Source organism: Saimiri boliviensis, chromosome 2 (genome assembly GCF_048565385.1).
Source record: "Saimiri boliviensis isolate mSaiBol1 chromosome 2, mSaiBol1.pri, whole genome shotgun sequence".
In the NCBI taxonomy this organism is placed as follows: domain Eukaryota; kingdom Metazoa; phylum Chordata; class Mammalia; order Primates; family Cebidae; genus Saimiri; species Saimiri boliviensis.
In genome coordinates, this window is record NC_133450.1 from 145,857,748 (window position 1) to 145,879,065 (window position 21,318).

The 21,318-nt window shown below is 39.2% G+C and overlaps 1 protein-coding gene and 1 non-coding gene across 16 annotated transcripts in view; one reads left to right on the forward strand and one right to left on the reverse strand.

Annotated features, from left to right (window-relative positions):
- Positions 1 to 21,318, forward strand: part of PRUNE2 (prune homolog 2 with BCH domain) — a 537,643-nt gene that overhangs the window by 53,110 nt on the left and 463,215 nt on the right. The window lies entirely within an intron of this gene.
- LOC120360727 (U6 spliceosomal RNA) lies at positions 8,834 to 8,939 on the reverse strand. Its single transcript, XR_005577157.1, has one exon. It is a non-coding gene; the product is annotated as a U6 spliceosomal RNA (small nuclear RNA).

Here is a 21,318-nt window from a genome sequence, read left to right on the forward strand (position 1 = left end):
TTAGTGATGTCAAGTACCTTCTCACATACCTGTTGGCCATTCGTATCTTCTTTGGAAAAATGTCTATTCAAGTCCGTTGACCATTTTTTAATTGGGGTATTTGGCTTTCTTTGCTATTGAATTGTGTGCAATCCTGATATTTTTATTTTATTTTATTGAGACAGAATTTTGCTCGTTGCCCAGGTTGCAGTGCAGTGGCATGGTCTTGGCTCACTGCAACCTCTACCTCCTGAGTTCAAGTGATTCTGCTGCCTCAGCCTCCCAAGTATCTGGGATTATGGGTGCCCACTGCCATGTCCAGTGTCCAGCTAATTTTTGCATTTTTAATAGAGACAGGGTTTCACCATGTTGGTTAGCCTGGGCTGGAAGTCCTGACCTGAAGTGATCCGCCTGCCTCGTCATCCCAAAGTGCTGATATTACAGGCATGAGCCACCACACCTGGCTTTCTGATATATTTTGGACATTAATCCCTTGTCAGATATACGGTTTTCAAATATTTTTCTCCCATTTGGCAGGTTGCCTTTTCATTTTGTTAATTGTTACCTTTGCTGTGTAAAAGCTTTTTAGGTTGATGTCAAATCTACTTTCAATTTTACAAGTTCAAAAATTTTCCCTTAACTAATCGTGACATTTAATGTGAGTGTTTGAAAATCATGGATATTTTAGACATGGATAGATAATAATGAAGTTATAGCTGCAAAGCAGCTGCTTGACAGTGAGCTGGTGCATCAGACCAAGCCTGTGGATGCAGAACAGATGGGCATTTTTAGAGCACCACAGGTCCAAATTCTGCTGTTGCTAGTAAGTAAAATCCTAAGTGTTTCATGTGCAATGAACACAGGCATTTTTGTTGAGAGGATAGTTAGCTTAATTGACATCACATTGGACTGACACCAGGAATCAGTGTAATATGGATTTGATAAAAGCAGAACTGCAAGTCAAACTGAATCTTACTGTTGGCCTGTATCCAATTTTACTACTACATAAAAGAACAAAAGGTCTAGGCGCAGTGGCTCACTCCTGTAATCCCAGCACTTTGGGAGGTGGAGGCAGGCACATCACCTGTGGTCAGGAGTTCAAGACCAGCCTGGCCAACATAGTGAAACCCCGTCTCTACTAAAAATACAAAAATTAGTCAGGCATGGTGGTGAAAACCTGTAATCCCAAACACTCAGGAGGCTGAGGCAGGAGAATCACTTGAGCCCAGAGGTAGAGGTTGCAATGAGTGAAGACCATGCCACTGCACTGCAACCTGGGCAACAGAGCAAGACTCCGTCTCAAAAAAAAAAAAAAAGTATACAAATATAAACTGAAATATTGAATAGTCCAATAAAACATTTAAAAAGAGTTCAAATAAATTGCTGTATCAGAGGACAGAAACATCATGAAATATTGCTATATTTTCTCATACATACTGCTTATTTAATCCTACTATTAATCACTTCTAACTACCACTGCTATCTAGGCTTATTGGTGTTTTGTTTAAATAATAGCATTTATTTAACATAAAAGTAAATAGTACAGAACATATAATTTCAAATAAATACCATTTTTCATATTTATGTTAAAGCAATAACACACTTGAGTATACTTACTCATTATATTTTGGGTTTCTTTTTTTCAATTCAGTATAGTTGTGTCACAGGTTGGCCCTCTAAAAAGTTGGCCCCTGTGGTAGTCAGGGTTCTTACCTGCCAGTTCAGATCTCCCAAAGTGCGTGGCCCAACACAGGAGGATTCCGGGGGAAACTGGATCTCTTTTTAGGACCTCACCTTGGAAATCACACATCATTGCTTCCACTATATCCTGTTCATTAGAGACTACTCTCTAAGTCTGGCCCACACTAGGAATGGGAGAAGAATTAGACTCCACTTTTTGATGGGGGAAATGTCGCAGTATAGGTATACTTTAAAACTACTTCAAATGATGAAGAACATAGTCATTCTTGTGCACTTTTGCTAGGCAAACTGGTACATGCACAACTTGGAACTATCAAAATAAAAAGCTATGCTAATTTTAGGAGTTTAGAGTATGGACATACTTGCAAAAATATGCCAAACACATTAACTGAAACTTCTTCCACACTTCATTATGAAAATTTTCGAAACTGCAGAAACCTATTGTGGTGAAGTAGAGATGGTCCTAAGTTATTCTGCACTCTCCTCATTGAGATGTGGGCTCCCTTTTTTTCTTGGATCTGACCTACTGTGACTTCTTGAGCAATCTAAAATGGCAGAAGACTTTAGATTGCTCTAAAATCTAACTCAGAACTCTTTCACAGTTCTGGACTTAGCTTTCAAGAAGATTGGCTATTTTGGGGGGTTTCTTGAAGCCCTAAGCTGCCACATAAGCTCCACTACCCTGGTGAAGAGACTCATGAGAGGCCCTAAGACTACACCAAAGTACCAGGCATGTTTTGGGTTTTCTGAACCAGTTGTCCATCAGCTGTGTGAATATCCAGTCACCAAGTGACTCTAGGTAACGCCGCCTAGAGCAGAACCATTTTTTAGTGAAAGTCCTCCCAAATTCTTGATCCATAAAATGGTAAAATACAATGAAAGTTTTTTTTTTTTTTTTTAAGCCATTAAGCTTTGGGGTAGTTTGGTATGAAGCAATATACAACCATCATTTGGATTTGTTAAATTATATCCTCACAATTACATTAGGGTTAAACATTTTTAATGTATTTTTAATTTTTATGGACACATAATAGTTGTTATCTATTTATGGGGTACTTGTGATATTTTGATACAAGCATACAATGTGTAATGATAAAATACAGGTGATTGAGATATCCATCACCGCAAACATTTATCATTTCTTTGGGTTGGGAACATTCCAGATCTTCTCATCTAGTTATTTTGACATATACAATAAATTATTATAACTATAGTCACCCTATTGTGTTACTGAACACTAGATCTTATACCTTCTACCTATTTTTGTGCAGGGTTAAGCATTTTTGATAAGCAAGTACTACATGGCTGACAAAATAGGTACTTTCCATTGCTTCATATGAGAGGCACATAATGTCAGGTTGTCTCATTATTGAAAATGTCAAGTTTGATCATTTGATTAAGGTAGTGTGCACAACATTTCTCTGTTGTGAAGACATACATTTTTTCTCTCAAATCAGTGAGGACTCTGTAGTCTTTCAGACTATGTGGATATGTTGTTTAAAGATTACCTTTCAGCCGGGCGCGGTGGCTCAAGCCTGTAATCCCAGCACTTTGGGAGGCCGAGGCGGGTGGATCATGAGGTCGAGAGATCGAGACCATCCTGGTCAACATGGTGAAACCCCGTCTCTACTAAAAGTACAAAAAATTAGCTGGGCATGGTGGCACGTGCCTGTAATCCCAGCTACTCAGGAGGCTGAGGCAGGAGAATTGCCTGAGCCCAGGAGGCGGAGGTTGCGGTGAGCCGAGATCGCGCCATTGCACTCCAGCCTGGGTAACAAGAGCGAAACTCCGTCTCAAAAAAAAAAAAAAAAAAAAAAAAAGATTATCTTTCACCACATTGTTTTTAGAATTCATAGATGATCCTTGCCTGACTCAGTTATTATGTAGTGGTAGTACAGTGGTGGTTTGCTAATTCTGTATTTCTTTCTACTTTTGTTAGTTGGCATTTTCTCTTCATTGCCTATCTTATTTTTGCTTGTTATAGTAAACTAAAAGATTGATTTTTAAATGATTGGCTTTGATGCTCAAAATTGTCCATGTTTGGCCAACTGGTTCCTGCGTTCCCTTGAGGTTTGGTGTACTTCCTTCCTCTCAGGCTTAAGATATTCCTCTGTAATTTTCCCATCTCACACCTGGAACTAGCCATGTCTACAAAGAATTTTGGTTCCTTTGTGTGAGGAAGATGTGTAGAAGCCAAGTTCTGGGCTCTAGGTATGCTGATTGCTCCTGGAACTCAATTTATACTGATACTGGGATTCAAATCCAGCTTCACAGGGTCCCTCATATTCCTCTATTCCATAAGTGTATCCCCCTTCCCTATAGCAAGAGACTTGGTTCACAAAATCATCAATTCATTTACTTATTTTCTCTAGCTCGTAAGTAATAATTCTGGAACTTTCTATGCACAGAAAGTTCCAGAATTATTCCACTAAGTCAACTAACAACCGAGTCAAGTTTGTTTTTTTCTTTGTCCTTAACATATTCTGAGGATTTTCAGCCAGAGTTCCATGCGTAAAAGTTACTTGAATTAATTATTTCTTCTGTTTGGCTATGTTATCAACTTTATGTATGGTCTAGTTATATTTGTTTTCAATGTTAGTGATATTTTTCTCATTTTTAAAATTTGATTTGATTTTAAAATAATATGTAAACCACTTACATGGACCAAATGTCAAAATTGTATAAAAAGGTAATACTCAAAAACTCTCTCTTTCACTATTCATTCCATTTATTCCCAATTAACACCTGTAGATAAACATTTTCATTAGTTTCTGTTTTATCTTTTCTTCATTTATTTTTTAAAACTAAGAAAATATATTGTCCTTTATTTTTACAAAAAATGTAAAATAATTTTTTTTACTTTTTTTTTTCTTACTATATCTGGGAAATCATTCCACCTTAATTCACAAATATCTTGTTCATTCTTTTTTATGGCTAGTTGCTAAATATAGTAACTAAAACCAAAATCAGTCCAAACAAAACTGATTAAAACTTATTTTAGGGGGTCAACACTGCCTGGATTCAAAAATCTGACTCTATTTCTCACAAATTACTCTTTTTAAAGCTTTGTTTCTTCATCTGTAAAATGAAGATGGTACTATTACTTTCCTAGAGGGATAATTATGAAGACTAAATGAGATGGCCTAGCGCAGTCCTCACGCCTGTAATCCAGCACTTTGGGAGGTCGAAGCAGGTGGGTCACCTGAGGTCAGGATTTCGGTACTAGCCTGACCAACATGATGAAACCCCATCTCTACTAAATTAAAAAAAAAAATTAGCTGGGTGTGGGGTGTAGTGGTGCATGTCTGTAATTCCAGCTACTTAGGAGGCTGAGGCAGGAGAACTGCTTGAACCCAGGAGGCAGAGGTTGCAGTGAGCCGAGATTGCACCATTGCCCTCCAGCCTGAACAACAAGAGCAAAGCTCTGTCTCAAAAAAAAAAAAAAAAATTAAATGAGATAATACGTGTAAAGTTTCTAAAAGAGAACCTGGCACAGCTTGGTAGATTCAGCAAATAAAAATACAGGACACCCAGGCAAATTTGAATTTTGGATAAATAACAGGACATGCATATAATAAAAATTATTTGATGCTCATATGAAATTAACATTTACTGGCATCTTGCATTTTATCTGGCAACCCTAACTTGGCACGTAGTAAGAACTAAAAAGTTATAGGTATTATTATTATTATTGTTATTTTGATCATGACTCCACATCTCACAAATTACGCAATGATATAATTTATCACAAATTACACAACTGATGTCCATCAGTTGACGTTTGGTTAACTATGTGATGGAATAAGCAAACCATGTAGTCTTAGAAAGAATGAGGTAGATTTATGTGTGCTTTGGGAAGATCCTCAAGGAATATTAAGTGAAAAAGTGAGGCCAGACATAGTGGCTCATGGGCTGGAGACAGTGGTTCACACATACTATCCCAGCACTTTGGGAGGATGAGGTGGGCAGATCACGAGGTCAGGATATTGAGACCATCCTGGCCAACATGGTGAAACTCCCTCTCTACTAAAAATTCAGAATTAGCCGGTGTGGTAGCACACAGCTGTAGTCCCAGCTACCTGAGAGGCTGAGGCAGGAGAATCGCTGGAACCAGGGAGACGGAGGTTGCAGTGAGCTGAGATTGCATCACTGAATTCCAGCCTGGGCAACAGAAGGAGACTCTGTCTCAAAAAAAAAAAAAAAAAGGAGTGTTAATGATTTTTGCACATTGATGTTATATCCTGACACTCTGCTAAAGTTACTTACCAGCTTAAGAAGCTTGTGGGCTGAGACTAAGGGATTTTCTAGATACGGAATTATGTCATCTGCAAACAGGGATAGAAATTCCTATTTGCATGTTCTTTATTGCTTTCTCTTGCCTGATTGCCCAGCCAGAAATTCCAATACTATGTTGAATAGGAGTGGTGAGAGAGGGCACCCTTGTGCCAGTTTCCAAGAGGAATGCTTCCAGCTTTTGCCCTTTCAGTATGATGTTGGCTGTGGGTTTCTCATATGCAGCTTTTATTAGTTTGAGGTATTGTCCTTCAATACCTAGTTTATGGAGAGTTTTTAACATGAATGGATATTAAATTTTATCCAAGGCATTTTCTGCATCTATTGAGATCATCGTGTGGGTTTTGTTTTTAGTTCTATTTATGTGATAAATCACATTTATTGATTTGCATATGTTGAACCAACCTTGAATCCTAGGGATAAAGCCAACTTGATCGTAGAGGATAAGCTTTTTGATGTGCTGCTGGATTCAGTTTGCCTGTATTTGTTGAGGATTTTTGCACTGATGTTCACCAAGGATATTGGTGTAAAGTTTTCTTTTTTGGTTGTATTTCTGCCATATTTTGGTATCTGGATGATGCTGGCCTTATAGAATGAGTTAAGGAGAACGCTCTCCTCCTTAATTTTTTGGAATAGTTTCAGTAGAAATGGTACCAACTCTTCATATATCTGGTAGAATTCACCTGTAAATCCATCTTGTCCTGGCCTTTTTTTGGTTGGTAGGTTATTTACTATTGCCTCAATTTCAGAGCTCATTATTGTTTTGTTCAGGGATTCAATTCCCTCCTGGTTCACTCTAGGGTGGGTGTATATATCCAGAAATTTATCTATTTCTTCTAGATTTTCTAGTTTATGTGAATAGAGTTGTTCATAGTATTACCTGATGGTTGTTTGTATTTCTGTGGAGCCAGTGGTAATATCTCCCTTGTTGTTTCTGATTGTGTTTATTTGACTCTTCTCCTTTTTTCTTCTTTATTAGTCTAGCTAGCAATCTATTTTACTAATTTTTTCAAAAAACCAGCTCGTGGATTCATTGATGTTTTGAATGATTTTTCATGTCTCAAGCTCCTTCAGTTCAGCATTGCTTTTGATTATTTCTTGTCCTGCCAGCTTTGGGATTGGTTTTCTCTTGGTTTTCAGTCCTTTCAGTTGTGATGTTAGGCTGTTAACTTGAGATCTTTCTAAGTTAGATCTTTTTGATGTGGGCATTTAGTACTATAAATTTCACTCTTCACACTGCCTTAACTGTGTCCCAGCAATACTGGTATGTTACATCTTTGTTTTCATTAGTTTCAAAGAACTTCTTGATTTCTGCCTTAATTTTGCTATATACACAAAAGTCATTCAAGAGTAGTTATTCAATTTCCATGTGATCATATGGTTTTGAGTAATTTCTTAGTTTTAACTTCTAATTTGATTGTACTGTGACACTAGAGACTGTTATAATTTCAGTGCATTTGCATTTGCTAAGGAGTGTTCTGCTTCCAATTATGTTATTAATTTTAGAGTATATGCCATGTGGCAATGGGAAGAATGTATATTCTGTTGTTTAGGGGTGAAGAGTTCTGTAGTTGTCTATCGAGTCCACTTGGTCTAGAGGGGAGTTCAGGTCCTAAATATCTTTGTTAATTTTCTATCTCAATGACCTGTGTAATGTTGTCAGTGAGGTGTTAAAGTCTCTCACTATTATCGTGTGGGAGTCTAAGTCTCTTCCAAGCTCTCTAAGAACTTGCCTTATGAATCTGGGTGCTCCGGTGTTTGGTGTGTATATATTTAGGATAGTTGGATCTTCTTGTTGAATTGAACCTTTTACCATTATACAATGCCTTTCTCTGTCTTTTTTGATCTTTCTTGGTCTAAAGTCTGTTTTGTCAGAAACTAGGATTGCAACTGCTGTTTTTTTCTGTTTTCCATTTGCTTGGTAGGTTTTTCTCCATCCTTTCATTTTGAGCCTATGTGTGTCACTGCATGTGAGATGAATCTTTTGAAGACAGTATACCAATGGTTCTTGGTTCTTTATCCAGCTTGCCACTCTGTGTCTTTTAATTGGGGCATGTAGTCCATTTACTTTTTTTTTTTTTTTTTTTTTGAGATGGAGTCTCACTCTGTCACCCAGGCTGGAGTGTAGTAGTGACATCTCGGCTCACTGCAACTTCTGCCTTCCAGGTTCAAGCAATTCTCCTACCTTAGCCTCCTGAGTAGCTGAAATTAACAGGCACCCACCACAATGTCCGGCTAATTTTTGTATTTTTAGTAGAAACTAGGTTTTTCCATGTTGGCCAGGATGGTTTCAAACTCCTGACCTCAGGTGATCCACCCATCTTGGCTTCCCAAAGTGTTGGGATTACAGGTGTGAATCACAGTGCCTGGCCCCATTTATATATAAGGTTATTATTGATAGGTGTGGATTTGATCCTGTCATCATGATGTTAGCTGGTTATTATGAAGACTTGTTTATGTGTTGTTGCTTTATATTGTCACTGGTCTGTGTACTTCAATGTGTTTTTGTAGTTGGTGGTAATGGCCTTTCCTTTCTGTATTTAGTGCTTCCTTCAGGAGCTCTTGTAAGGCACTTACTTGTCTGAAACACATTTTACTTCTCCTTTGCTTAAGAGGCTTGGTTTGGCCAGATACGAAATTCTGGCTTGGAATTTTTTTTCTTTAAGAACGTTGAATATTGGCCCCCAATCTCTTCAGGATTTTACGGTTTCAGCTAAGAAGTCTGCTATTAGTCTGATGGCTTTCCTTTGTAAGTGACCTGGCTTTTGTCTCTAGCTGCTTTTAACATTTTTTTCTTTCATTTTGACTGTGGAGAATCTGATAATTATGTGCCTTAAGGATGATTTTCTTGGGAAGCATTATAAAATATGAAATGCTTTAGAATTTGCATGTCTTCCTTTTGCAGGGCCATGCTAATTGTCTCTGTATTCTTCCAATTTAAGTGTATGTGCTGCCGAAGAGAGCACTGTCTTTTTTCATACAATTTGAGCTCTTCCTAGTTCTTGGTATTATGAGTGATTTTCAGCTGAAACCTAGACATTTTCATACTATGCTATGAGACTCTGGACCTTATTTAAACTATTTTATCTGATTTTCTTTGACATTACTCTGGTATACTGGAGGGGTATATTGCCCCATTATTGACAAATGGAGGTAGAAGTCCAGTTCTCCCACTGAGCCTTTGTTGATACCTGAGTTGAAACAGGTTCTTTTACCACTGGGAGTGGGAATTCTAGCTTCCCAGATGGTCTCCACTGACACAACTGTAGAAAGCCCTGAGTCTTCACTACTGCCTTCTGACACCATCACCCTGGGGAGGGGAAGGGCTCCTTATTGTTGCCGTGTGGAGGTGCAAGTCCAGGTTCCCCATTTGGTTTTCACTGACATGGTAGAGGTGTGAGGAAAGTCTTGTTACCAGCAGTGGGGATGAAAGTCCCAGTTCCCTATTTGCCTTCTCTGATACTATCATGGTGTGGTGTGGTGTTGAGCTCCCTTGGTACAGCCTCTGATGGCTGGAAATCTAGGCTTCCCACAGTCTTCACTGGTGGAGGCAGGACGAGGTCATAGTCTTATCTTTGGTGCTTAGTGGGAGTAGAGCAAGTAGGTTATTGGCTAAAAGTTTTTTGTTTTCCTAGGCTGGCCCTTTCTTGTTCCTTTGGTTACAGAGAGCAAAATTTCATGGGCTTCTTTTTTGTCTGTGTCCGTTAGTGTTTCAGGGGTTACTGTTTCCGTCAGCCCTAAGTCTAGAATGTATGAAGTAAAAAGAAAACCCAGGAAACTTACCACCACAACATTTCTTGGGTCCCAAGATCCATAGCCAGTCTGGATTCTTATCTCCACCTTTCAGAGTATTTTTATGTTCATTTAACATGTAATGTCGTAGGCTGGGCGTGGTGGCTCATGCCTGTTGTCCCAACACTTTGGGAGGCCAAGGTGGGTGGATCACCTGAGGTCGGGAGTTTGAGATCAACCTGGCCAACATGGTAAAACCTCATCTCTACTAAAAATACAAAAATTGGCCTGGCATTGTGGCAGGCACCTGTAATCCCAGCTATTTGGGAGGCTGAGGCAGGAGAATTGCTTGAACCTGGGAGGCGGAGGTTGCAGTGAGCCAAGATCGTGCCACTGCACCACAGCCTAGGCAATGCAGCAAGACTCTGTCTCAAAAATAAAAAAGCTATATGTATCTATAATGTCCAGAGTTTTTAGTTTTACTTAGTGACAGGAATAATGAAAAGTATGTTTACCCATCTTGCTGAAAGCAGAAGTTTTCTGGTGTTGAATTTTTATCAGAAGCTTTTTTGAAATCTATTAAGATGATCTTTTGTTTTTGACTTCTTGATGTGTTGATTTGAGCTGTTGTGTTATTGCTCATTGTATTAATCCATTCTCATACTACTGTAAAGAACTACCTGAGACGGGGTAATTTATAAAGAAAAGAGGTGTTTGATTTTCTGCTCTTGTGTCAGTTTGCTGAGAATGATGGTTTCCAGGTTCATCTATGTCCCTACACCGCATGTTCTCACTCATAGGCAGGTGTTGAACAATGAGAACACATGGACACAGGGAGGGGAGCACTACACACTGGGGTTTGTTGGGGGAAAATAGGGGAGGGACAGAGCCGAGTGGGGAGCTGGGGAGAGAGAGCATGGGGAGAAATGCCAGATATAGGTGAAGGGGAGGAAGGCAGCAAATCACACTGCCATGTGTGTACCTATGCAACAATCTTGCATGTTCTTCACATGTACCCCAAAACCTAAAATGCAATAAAAATAATAAGAAGAAAAGAAAAGAAAAGAGGTGTAATTGACTCATAGTTCTGTAGGCTGTACTGGAGGCATGGCTGGGATGCCTCAGGAAGCTTACAATCATGACAGAAGGTGAAGGGGAAGCCAGCACATCTTACAGGGGAAGTGTTATACACTTTTAAAACAACCAGGTGTCATAAGAACTCATTCACCATCATGAGAACAGCAAGGGGGAAGTCTGCCCCTATGATTCAGTCACCTCCTACGAGGCTCCTCCTCCAACATACGAATTTTACAATTCAACATGAGATTTGGGTGAGGACCCAGAGTCAAACCATATCACTCATTAACAGATGTTCTAAAATAAATACATAGCATTACAGTTCTTAAAAAGATGTATGTAATAGATTATCAGAATATTTATATGCAAATTAGGTGAACTAAAAAAAAAAAAAACTTGTATATTTAAAAGTGGAATTGTACTGGGCATGTAAAGAGGCTGTAGTGGGAGGATTGCTTGAGCCCAGGAGTTCAAGACCAGCTTGGACAGCACAGTAAGACTCCATCCTGACAAAACAAAAATGAAAGATTTAAAAAAGGGTAGGCTGGGTGCAGTGACTTAACACTTGTAATCCCAGCATTTTGGGAGGCCAAGCTGGGTGGATCACTTGAGATCAGGAGTTTGAGACCAGCCTGGCCAAGATGGTGAAACGCCATCTCTACTAAAAATACTAAACAAAACAAAACAAATTAGCTGGGTATGGTGGCAACTTTGGAGGCTGAGCCAGGAGAATTGCTTGAACCTGAGAGGCAGAGGTTGAGAGGTTGCAGTGAGGTGAGGTCATGCTGCTGGATTCCAGCCTAGGTGCCAGAGACTCCATCTTAGAGAAAAAAGGCGGGGGTGGGGGGTAATTGTCAGTTGTATACAAAGTAACTTATATAAAACTTTATTCTCTAGCTTTAAAAAATTATTTGCATTTATTTTAAAGAGGATTGCTTATGAATTTTCATGTCCAATATGTCCATTTTCTTTTTCTCTTTTTTCCCTATCATTATAAAATTGAATTCAAAATTAAATAGAGAAAAATATTGCCCAGAATATTTTAACACTGGTTCATTTTTGTATACATAAGGTCCTTATTAAAATGATAACCTGGTTTTTACAGTTGCTTAAAGAAAAAAGCCCTGGAATTATTGATTCTTCTTTTTCTCTGCCTGATTATCTCTTTAATTGTATATCCATATATCTTTCTTTTTTTAAGACAGGGTCTGTTTCTGTTGCCCAGGCTGGAGTGCAGTGGCACAATTATGGCTCACTGTAGCCTCAACCTCCTGGGCTCAAGTGATCCTCCCACCTCTGCCTCCTGAGTATTTGGGACTACCATTGCACACCATCATACCTGGCTACTTGTAAAAATTTTTTGTAGAGATGGGGTTTCATTATGTTCCTCAGATCGGTCTCAAACTCCTGGCCTCAAGCAATCTCTGGCCTTGGCCTCCCAAAGTTCTAGAATTACAGGCCTGAGCAAGCATGCCTGGCCCATCCATTTCTCTTGATCTCACTTCCTTGAAGTCTTCTCTGCCCCCTTATCACTACCATCTTCTCCCCATATAAGATTAAACTCCCAAATATGCTTTTCCTTTCTTCCTTACTTTGCTTTATCTTTTTTTCTTTACTTATCCTTAACTAGTATGTTCTATATTTGCTTATTTATATAAACTGTAAGCTCTGCCAGAGCAGAGAAGTTGTTTCTTTCAATCCTTTATTTTAGATCCCAGAATGATATCTGGCCTGCTGTAGGGATTCAATAAATATTTGTTGGATGAATGGCTTGATTTTAAAAAGACTTGCTGGGTATGATGGCTCACGCCTATAAAGCAGCACTTTGGGAGGCTGAGGTGGGCAGACCACGATAAGATCGAGACCATCCTGTCCAATACGGTGAAACCCCGTCTCTACTAAAAACACAAAAATTACCTGGGAGTGGTGGCATGTGCCTGTAGTCCCAGCTACTTGGGAAGCTGAGGCAGGAGAATTGCTTGAACCTGGGAGAAGGATGTTGCAGTGAGCCGAGGTAGAGCCATTGCACTCCAGCCTGGTGACAGAGCAAGGTTCTGTCTCAAAAAAAAAAAAAAAAAAAAAAAAAAGTGGAGACTATGGTGTCCATGTGTCTTTTAGTGAAGATGGCTTGCCTCCTTACTATTCATTGTAATCTGTCCTTTGTATTTCTTATTATTGCTTCATCTTGATGTTATGAAGCCAAAACTTCTGCTTCAAGGTATAAAATTAAATTCCCTAATAAGAGAGATAGATACTTGTGTGTGTAACAGTCTACCAAAATGAGGGTTTGTCTCCACCTTGGTATGATATGTATTATGGACCGTAATTGTGGTACATATTATGGACAGTATGCTAACGAAGGGCATAGCAAAGAACGTATGGGGAGTTTAATTGCAAGTCACCACTGCAGTTGAGTCCAACCTTTCTGCATAGAGCCATTCATCATGAGTGACAGCCAAAAGAGGAGGAGAAGCAGCAGATTCTTCCAGGGATCACTCTCTTCCCTACTTGCCTCACCCTGTCATTCAGTTTACAGTCCTCTCTGTTGGCTGCAATCATTCCCAGAGGACAAATTCATTACCATGAAAAAAACTCGAATGACATCAACAGCAGCACTTACAACTCTGCGCTGTGATCCAATAAATAATGTGTGCTCAGCGTGTGAAAGTGGTGAAGCAGCCCTTCATATTGTCAAAAACCAGGCGAGGTTACCAAGCTTTGGCCTTACCTGGGAGCTGGTTAGGCACGCAGAATCTCAAGCTCCACACCAGACCTGCATTTTAACAAGATGCCCGGTGATTTGTATGGACACTAAAGTTTCAAAACCACTCGTGTATAGACTTGACTAATACTCAAAGCCATCATCTCTTTAAGACATGATTTAAGACCATCGTGTCACAAATAGAATCCAACTAAAGTGAGAAAATAAAGCTTTTCCTGTTTCACCCAAGGGATGAAATAGAAACAGAAGTTGAATTCACACATTGAATTAACCTGTGTGAGTTCATGGTTTCCAAAGCTCTTATGAGTAAATTTCTTTCTGTTCCCTGTAAGATGAGCATTATAATTCCTGTTTTCTGTGGAGTAAACTGGTGTTCAGGAAAATGAACTGATTCTCCCAAGGCGACACAGACAGTAAATGGAAATAAGATGGGCAGGACCAATCCTTCTCCACCCCACAACCCTCCAATCCCACTCTCTTCTACCTCCTCACAACATTTTACAGCTTTAAAAAAACTCTTATTTCCTTCTTTCATTCCTTCCTTTTCTCTCTTTCTCTTTCTGTTTTAGAAGATGAAACATAGCTAGTCAAGGCATATTTTTTTTCCTTTTATGACTGAATCCCACATTTATTTAATGATGTGCAGCTCTAAACAGGAGATCAATTTTTGATGATTCTTTGCAAATCATTTATTTGAATGTACCTGAAAGGCCTCTGCTTCTGAATGCTGTTCATTACCAAAATCTGGTTAATGTTGTATAGTTATAAATTATGTATAAATTACATATAGATAGATGTAGATAGGTATTATATATAGATAAATTCTATGTTATATATAGTCAGATATAAATTGTATCTGCATATAATTTATATAGACAGAAATTAAGTGCATATTTGGATCAGCTGAATGAGTCACAGCTTTGTAGCAATCAGTAAAGCAATCCCCAGTGAAAGGATACCACTCAGCTCTGGCTTATTTTTTAAATATTTATTGATGTTTATGAATATTTTTACCCCTAGAAAGAAGAAAATTTTATATGATTTTGGGAGAATAAATAAATTTTGAGGATTTGAGATGAATGGGGGACACGTGCAGGGGCTTCCAAAACCTGTTTTTAAAAGATATGCAAAAAAGTAGAAAATAACTATTTTGACTTAATATGTGTGTCGGGGGTGGGGGGCGGTGGGGATAGGAGGAGACCACTCTGTGGTTATGCATGTGCACACACGTAATTTGATCCTAAGCCCTACATAAAAATCTCTCCCTGGAGCCTTTTAGGACAGATCCTGTGATCTGTGGAAGACTGACAAAAACAGCACTGAGTGGATTATACTCCAGTAAACAAAATTTCAGTGATTAGTTGGAGTATACTTACGGCCAGGCACGGTGGCTCCTGCCTGTAATCCCAGCACTTTGGGAGGCCGAGGCAGGCAGATCTCGAGGTCAAGAGATCCAGGCCATCCTGGGCAACATGGTGAAACCCCATCTCTACTAAAAACACAAAAATTGTTGGGTGTGGTGGTGCATGCCTGTAATCCCAGCTACTTGGGAGGCTGAGGCAGGAGAATCGCTTGAACCCTGGAGGCAAAGGTTGCAAAGAGCCAAGATCGTGCCACTGCACTCTAGCCTGGTGACAGAGCAAGATACCATCTCAAAAAAGAAAAGAATAAAAAAAGATAGAGTATACTGTATACTTAGATGAGTTCCAGAATGTCATCAAGGCTTGCATTTTAAAACTATTCTAGCTCTTTTCTGTAGATTCTTTGCTAAAAGCAATGGAAGCAAGAGCTGAAAGTTTTAAAAATTTTTTACTTCTCTACAAACCTCACATTAAATAGCCAGTGGGAGGAGGGGTGAATAAAATATTAAATTTAACAGATTTATAGAGTTTGTTTATTTTAAGTGTCAAAAAACAGTTCTGTTTCGGAATCAGAAATCCAGTTTTGAGAGAACACAACTTGGGTAGCCCCTGTGCTCCCATCACATACCAGAGGGCTATAAGTTATAAAAATATGGCTCAAGAAATAATTGTTGATATTCTGTACATGCTCTAGGAGGTCTCAAGGGCCTGAGAAATGTGTATGGTCTACACATAAGGTAAATCATGTGAATTCTCTATACAACCAGCTATTTTCACCAGCAATCATTTAATTAAACATTGGAGCACTGTAGAAGGTTCATAGCTTATTGCCATTATTTAATATTTGTTTTATGACCAGCAAGGAAAGACTTGTGGGGACCAGCAATTTTTCTCTCGGGAAATAGATACAATCAGAACCATCAACCCCAGGCATACATAAAACTGGATCTAAATCACATTTATCTCCCACTAGAGAACCAGAAACACAGTGACTGTGTCTGCAGAATTAAAAATTAATAGCCGTAAAAGGGATATAAAAAGGGTGAAAAGGATGTAGGTTTTGTAACAATACGTAGGGAGCACCTAGAGGACCATTTATTTGCATTTTGAAACTGGAGAGTTAAAAAGATGGTCAATTCTGCTGAATAGCTCTTAAACCTAAAAGGTTGTTTGAAAAAACCAACTTGAATGCAGTTAAACTGTTTTTAGCTTGAATTTGTAAAGCAGCTGACAGAAAAATACACCCAGACAGTTGCAAAACTATTTTGTAATGCTTAAATACAACTTTATGGTAATAATATTACTTTTTGTTCCAATTTTGTGGTTATTTGTGAAATCAGATATGGACTCTAAGGGCAAAGAACTCATTGGATGTTAAAATGAAAGTAATACAATTAAAATATTTTCTAATTCATTTCATACTATGTTAGCACAAAGTAATTTATTTACTCATCCAGCGGTATAATCAGTATGTTACTTTTTTTGTTTTTAGATGGAGTCTCACTCTGTAGCCCAGGCTGGAGTGCAGTGGCACAATCTCGACTCACTGCAACCTCCGCCTCCCAGGTTCAAGTGATTCTCCTGCCTCAGCCTCCCGAGTTGCTGGGACTCCAGGCATGTGCCACCACATCCGTCTAATTTCTGTATTTTTTAGTAGGGATGGGGTTTCACCATATTGGCCAGGCTGGTTTTGAACTCCTGACCTCGTGATCTGCCCACCTCGGCCTTCCAAAGTGCTGGGATTACAGGCGTGAACCATCGCGCCTGGCCAACATGTTACATTTTTAAAGAAAAAAGGCTAGGAATTATGTCCACTATATTCAACAGGACAATTGCTATTCTGTGCTAATCACAGTATAATTTGGTATTTCACTAAATAAAATTTCTTGTTAAGCTGTGTATGAAAGGATTACACTTTATATTTATATATATTTATTTATTACTTTTTTTTTTTTGAGACAGTCTCACTCTGTTGCCCAGGCTGGAGTGCAGTGGTGTAATCTCAGCTCACTGCAACCTCCCCCTACTGGGTTCAAGCGATTCTCCTGCCTCAGTCTTCCAAGTAGCTGGGATTACAGGCACATGTCACCATGCTCAGCCAATTTTTGTATTTTTAGTAGAGACGGAGTTTCTTCATGTTAGTCAGGCTGGTCTCGAACTCCTGACCTGAAGTGATCCACCTGCCTCAGCCTCCCAAAGTGTTGGGATTACAGGCGTAAACCACCAAACCTGACCTATGCATATTTATATCAATATCATACATTTTCTAAGAATTCCCATACTTTGGGATTTTAGGACATTTGTTAAATGAATAGCCATCGTATATTGCTCTCTTAGGCAATTGAAGGCAATAGGGTTAATATACTAGTCATCCCAATCAGCAGATGAAGAGCATGAGGAAAGACAGGCTGGATACTTGCCAACATCCTGTGTTTAAACCCTGCAACCTATCTTCTGGCTCCTGGGAAGAAATATGAAGTGGAGAAGTCTAGAAGATTACCTAGAACCTGATTGCAGCTCATCTTTGCCTAGAAGATTGGGGACGCCTCTTCTTACCTCAGTAGGCAATGAGCTTATTATTTCTGCAGAGTGACTGTTGAGTCTTTTAGAAATTGCCTTTAGTTTTATACTTTTCTCTCACAGGTCAAAGTTAATTTCTTTAAAACAAACAAACAATTATGGCTGAACCTTTCTTGCTCCAGATAGGATTTTTGCTTCTGAAATAACTGGCCAGATATGATGGTTCATACTTGTAATTCCAGCACTTTGCGAGGCTGAAGTGGGAAGATTACTTGAACCCAAGAATCGGAGATCAGCCTGGGCAACATAGGGAGACCCCTATCTCTGAAAAAAAAAAAAAATTTAGCCAGGCATGGTGACACACACCTGTGGTCTCAGCTACTTGGGAAGTTGAGGCAGGAAGATCACTTGAGCCCAGGAGGTTAAGGCTACAGTGAGCCGTGATCATGCCACTACATTCCAGTCTGGGCAATAGCGTGAGACCCTGTCTCAAAAAAATAAAGAAAGACAGAAAGAACTTTGCAAAAACTATTTTATGAAGATTCAAGAATTTACAGAGCTCAAGAGTCAGGTTTGAAACCAGCTATGTGTTTCACCAGCGGTATACCCTGAGGAAAATTGCAGTCTTCTGTGTGCCTCCATTTTCTCACCTGCAAAATGGCAGTAAGAAGGGCTCCGCAATCATGGATTGTTGTGGGAATTAACTGAGCTAATTCTCACAAAGAACATAGACTAGTGCTTTTCACATGTAACACATAGAAATGTTAACTGTTATTCATATTTCTCCAGATTTTGCTTGGCTAGCCTTACTTTTATTTATTTATTTATTTATTTATTTATTTATTTATTTGAGATAGGGTCTTGCTCTGTTGCCCAGGCTGGAGGCAGAGACACAATTTTGACTCTCTATAGCCTTGATGTCCTAGGCTCAAGTGGTCCTCCCAACTTAGCCTCCCAAATAACTAGGACTACAAGTGTGAACCACCAAGCAGGCTAATTTTAAATTTTTTTTGTGAAAACAGGGTCTTGCTATATTGCCCAATCTGGTCTCAAACTCCTGGGCTTAAGCAGTCTTCCTGCTTTGGCCTCCCAAAGTGCCAGGATTACAAGTCTGAGCCATCACATCTGACTCCTGTTTTTACTTTTGATGTACTTTAAAAAAAATATTGAAAATAAATATAATGAGACAAATTAAAATGTTTTATGTTTTATTTTTCATAGGCTACACTATTTTTTTAAAATGTCCTCTAATACTAGAACTATAATGCAAGGATTTTGTTTGTTTGTATTTCATTCCTGTTTGTTATATGCATCCATGTTTCTACATAGTTGAAACAACAAATTACATAAATAACAACCATCTTATTTGTATTTGGCTTTTTTCCACTTATCATTATCTATAAACATCTTATACATTTATATAGGCTTAGTAATAATCTTGTTTAATGGATACATAATTTTTCATTTTTTTTACTTTCTTTCTTTTTTTTTTTTTTTGTTTGAGACGGAGTCTCGTTCTGTCGCCAGGCTGGAGTGTAGTGGTACAATCTCAGCTCACTGCAACCTCTGCCTCCTGTGTTCAAGCGATTCTCCTGCCTCAGCCTCCCAAGTAGCTGGGACTATAGGCATGTGCCACCACACCCAGCTAATTTTTGTATTTTTAGTAGAGGCAGGGTTACACCAGGTTGGCCAGGATGGTCTCCATCTCTTGACCTTGTGATCTACCCACCTCAACCTCCCAGAGTAGTGGGATTACAAGCATGAGCCATTGTGCCCAGGCTTCATTTTTTCTAGTTTCAGAGATAATATTGTAATAGACAGTTTTGCTCTGTTAAAATATTTTCATAGACTAAATTCTCAGGCCAGGAGCAGTGGCTCACTCCTGTAATGCCAGCACTTTGGGAGGTTTAGGCGAGTGGATCTCCTAAGGTCAGGAGTTTGACACCAGCCTGGCCAATATGTCAAAACCCCATCTCTACTAAAATTACAGAAATCAGCCCAGGGTGGTGGTGCATGCTTGTAGTCTTAGCTACTCGGGAGGCTGAGACAGGAGAATTGCTTGAAACCAGGAGGCAGAGGTAGCAGTGAGCTGAGATACCGCCATTGCACTCCAGCCTGGGCATCAGAGTGAGACTCTGTCTCAAAAAAATAAAAATAAAAATAAATAAATAAATTCTCAAGAACGAATTAACTTACAATAATAACAGCAACAATTACCTATGTCCGTATTTCTTCCTTGATTTCTACTCAGAGATTCTTGTCTTCTTACCTTCTGTAGCACCCTCCACTCCAACAACACCCCGTAAGGACCAAAGGACTAAAGGTTCTTCATAGTCTTCTGGGTGCATGCCTGATGGGACAGAGTAGTATTCAGGGTTGGAAGCAACAAGGAGGCATATACTGGTCAACCAGCTCTCCGGAAAACACAAACTCTGACTTGTGTGTAGCATTTGCTGACTCATACTTTGTAAGTACTCTCACCATAGCTGATTTCAAGCTAAAAATTGACTTGTCAAATTCCTGAAAATTTAACTTGCTCCTGGGAGCCAGTATAATAAGCTGGCTCCAGCACCGTAGTGGAAGTGGAATTGAAGACTTTCGGAATGTTGTATAGCAAAGACATTCAATGGACCAGTAACCCAGGGAATAACACAGTTAATTCGATGACCTATGCCTTTGTGATTCAAAGTATGCTCTGAGGATCAGAGAGCGGCATAGAAAAGAAGAATCATGGGCCCTACCCCAGATCTACTGGACCCGAATCTGCATTTTTACTGATGCTTCCTTGCTTTGTGTGCATGTTAAAGTTTGAGAAGCACTGCTTGAGCTTGAACAGTGGCATTTCACCTGCACCTGAAAGGACTTAGTGTTCAGAGAGTTTATCAACCTGGAAGTACACAGTTTAGTGACCTACTTGTGTTTTATTGCAAGAAAGAAAAACCCTTACTTCAATAAAAGAAAATAGTAAGAATTCATCTATTTACTAACATTCTGAAATGTGAAGGCTGGTGTCCGACCTACTTTCTAGTAAGAAAATTGCATGTATGAACACTGTTCAAGTTTATATCCATTCTAGAAACATATTTATCAAATGCCTTATGTAAAATTAGGACAGTTCATGGCCCCCAACCTCAGTCTACACTCCAATAACCGTAATTTAAGTCAGAGGTGTTGCCTTTGCTGTGCATGTCCTATGTATATCTCCTCATGGATATCTTCAACTGCCAGGACTTGCACTTCTTTGCTAGAGAGCACATTGAACACTTTGTCAAGCCAGCACATTAGGGAATTACATTGCTCTCACCTCTAATAAATCCTCTAGATCCCTTGCTTCTCTGGTAGGATAACACTTAGGATTTATCCTGGCTTCTTGAGTTACTCAACCTGATCAAGCTCTCAATGCCCGCAGTGGTAACTTAGAAAACAATGAGCACTGTATTGGCTGCTTTCCCTTCCTTTTTTTCACCGTGCCTTCCCTACTCTTCTACCAGTATTTCCGTAGTTCATCTCCTACATAGACTCTTTGCCTTTGCATCCCTGACTCAGAGTCTGCTCCTGGGGTAGCCTAAACTAAGACCCTGTGTTGTATAGTACGGAAGACACAAAGTGCTACTTTAGTCTGAAGAAGAGAAATTACTATCAGCTGAATCATCAATGGAGTTAGCCCTCAAAAGCCTGCCAGCATTTCCAGAAATGAAGATTAAGGAGAAGGAGCCTCAGGCTTAAAGGAGAAGGAGGAATGTCCCAATGTAGGTTTAGAAAATAAAAAGAAACCTGAGCATTACTTTTTGCAAAAAGAAGTTTAAAATTCAACCAAGTATGGATTTTGGGGCAAGCTCCTCAAAGACTTGCGGTAGTCCTTCACCTGTCTGGTAGAAATCTGAGAAAGATATGTATAGAAATTAAATTAAGAAACTTTCATAGCAGATTAAT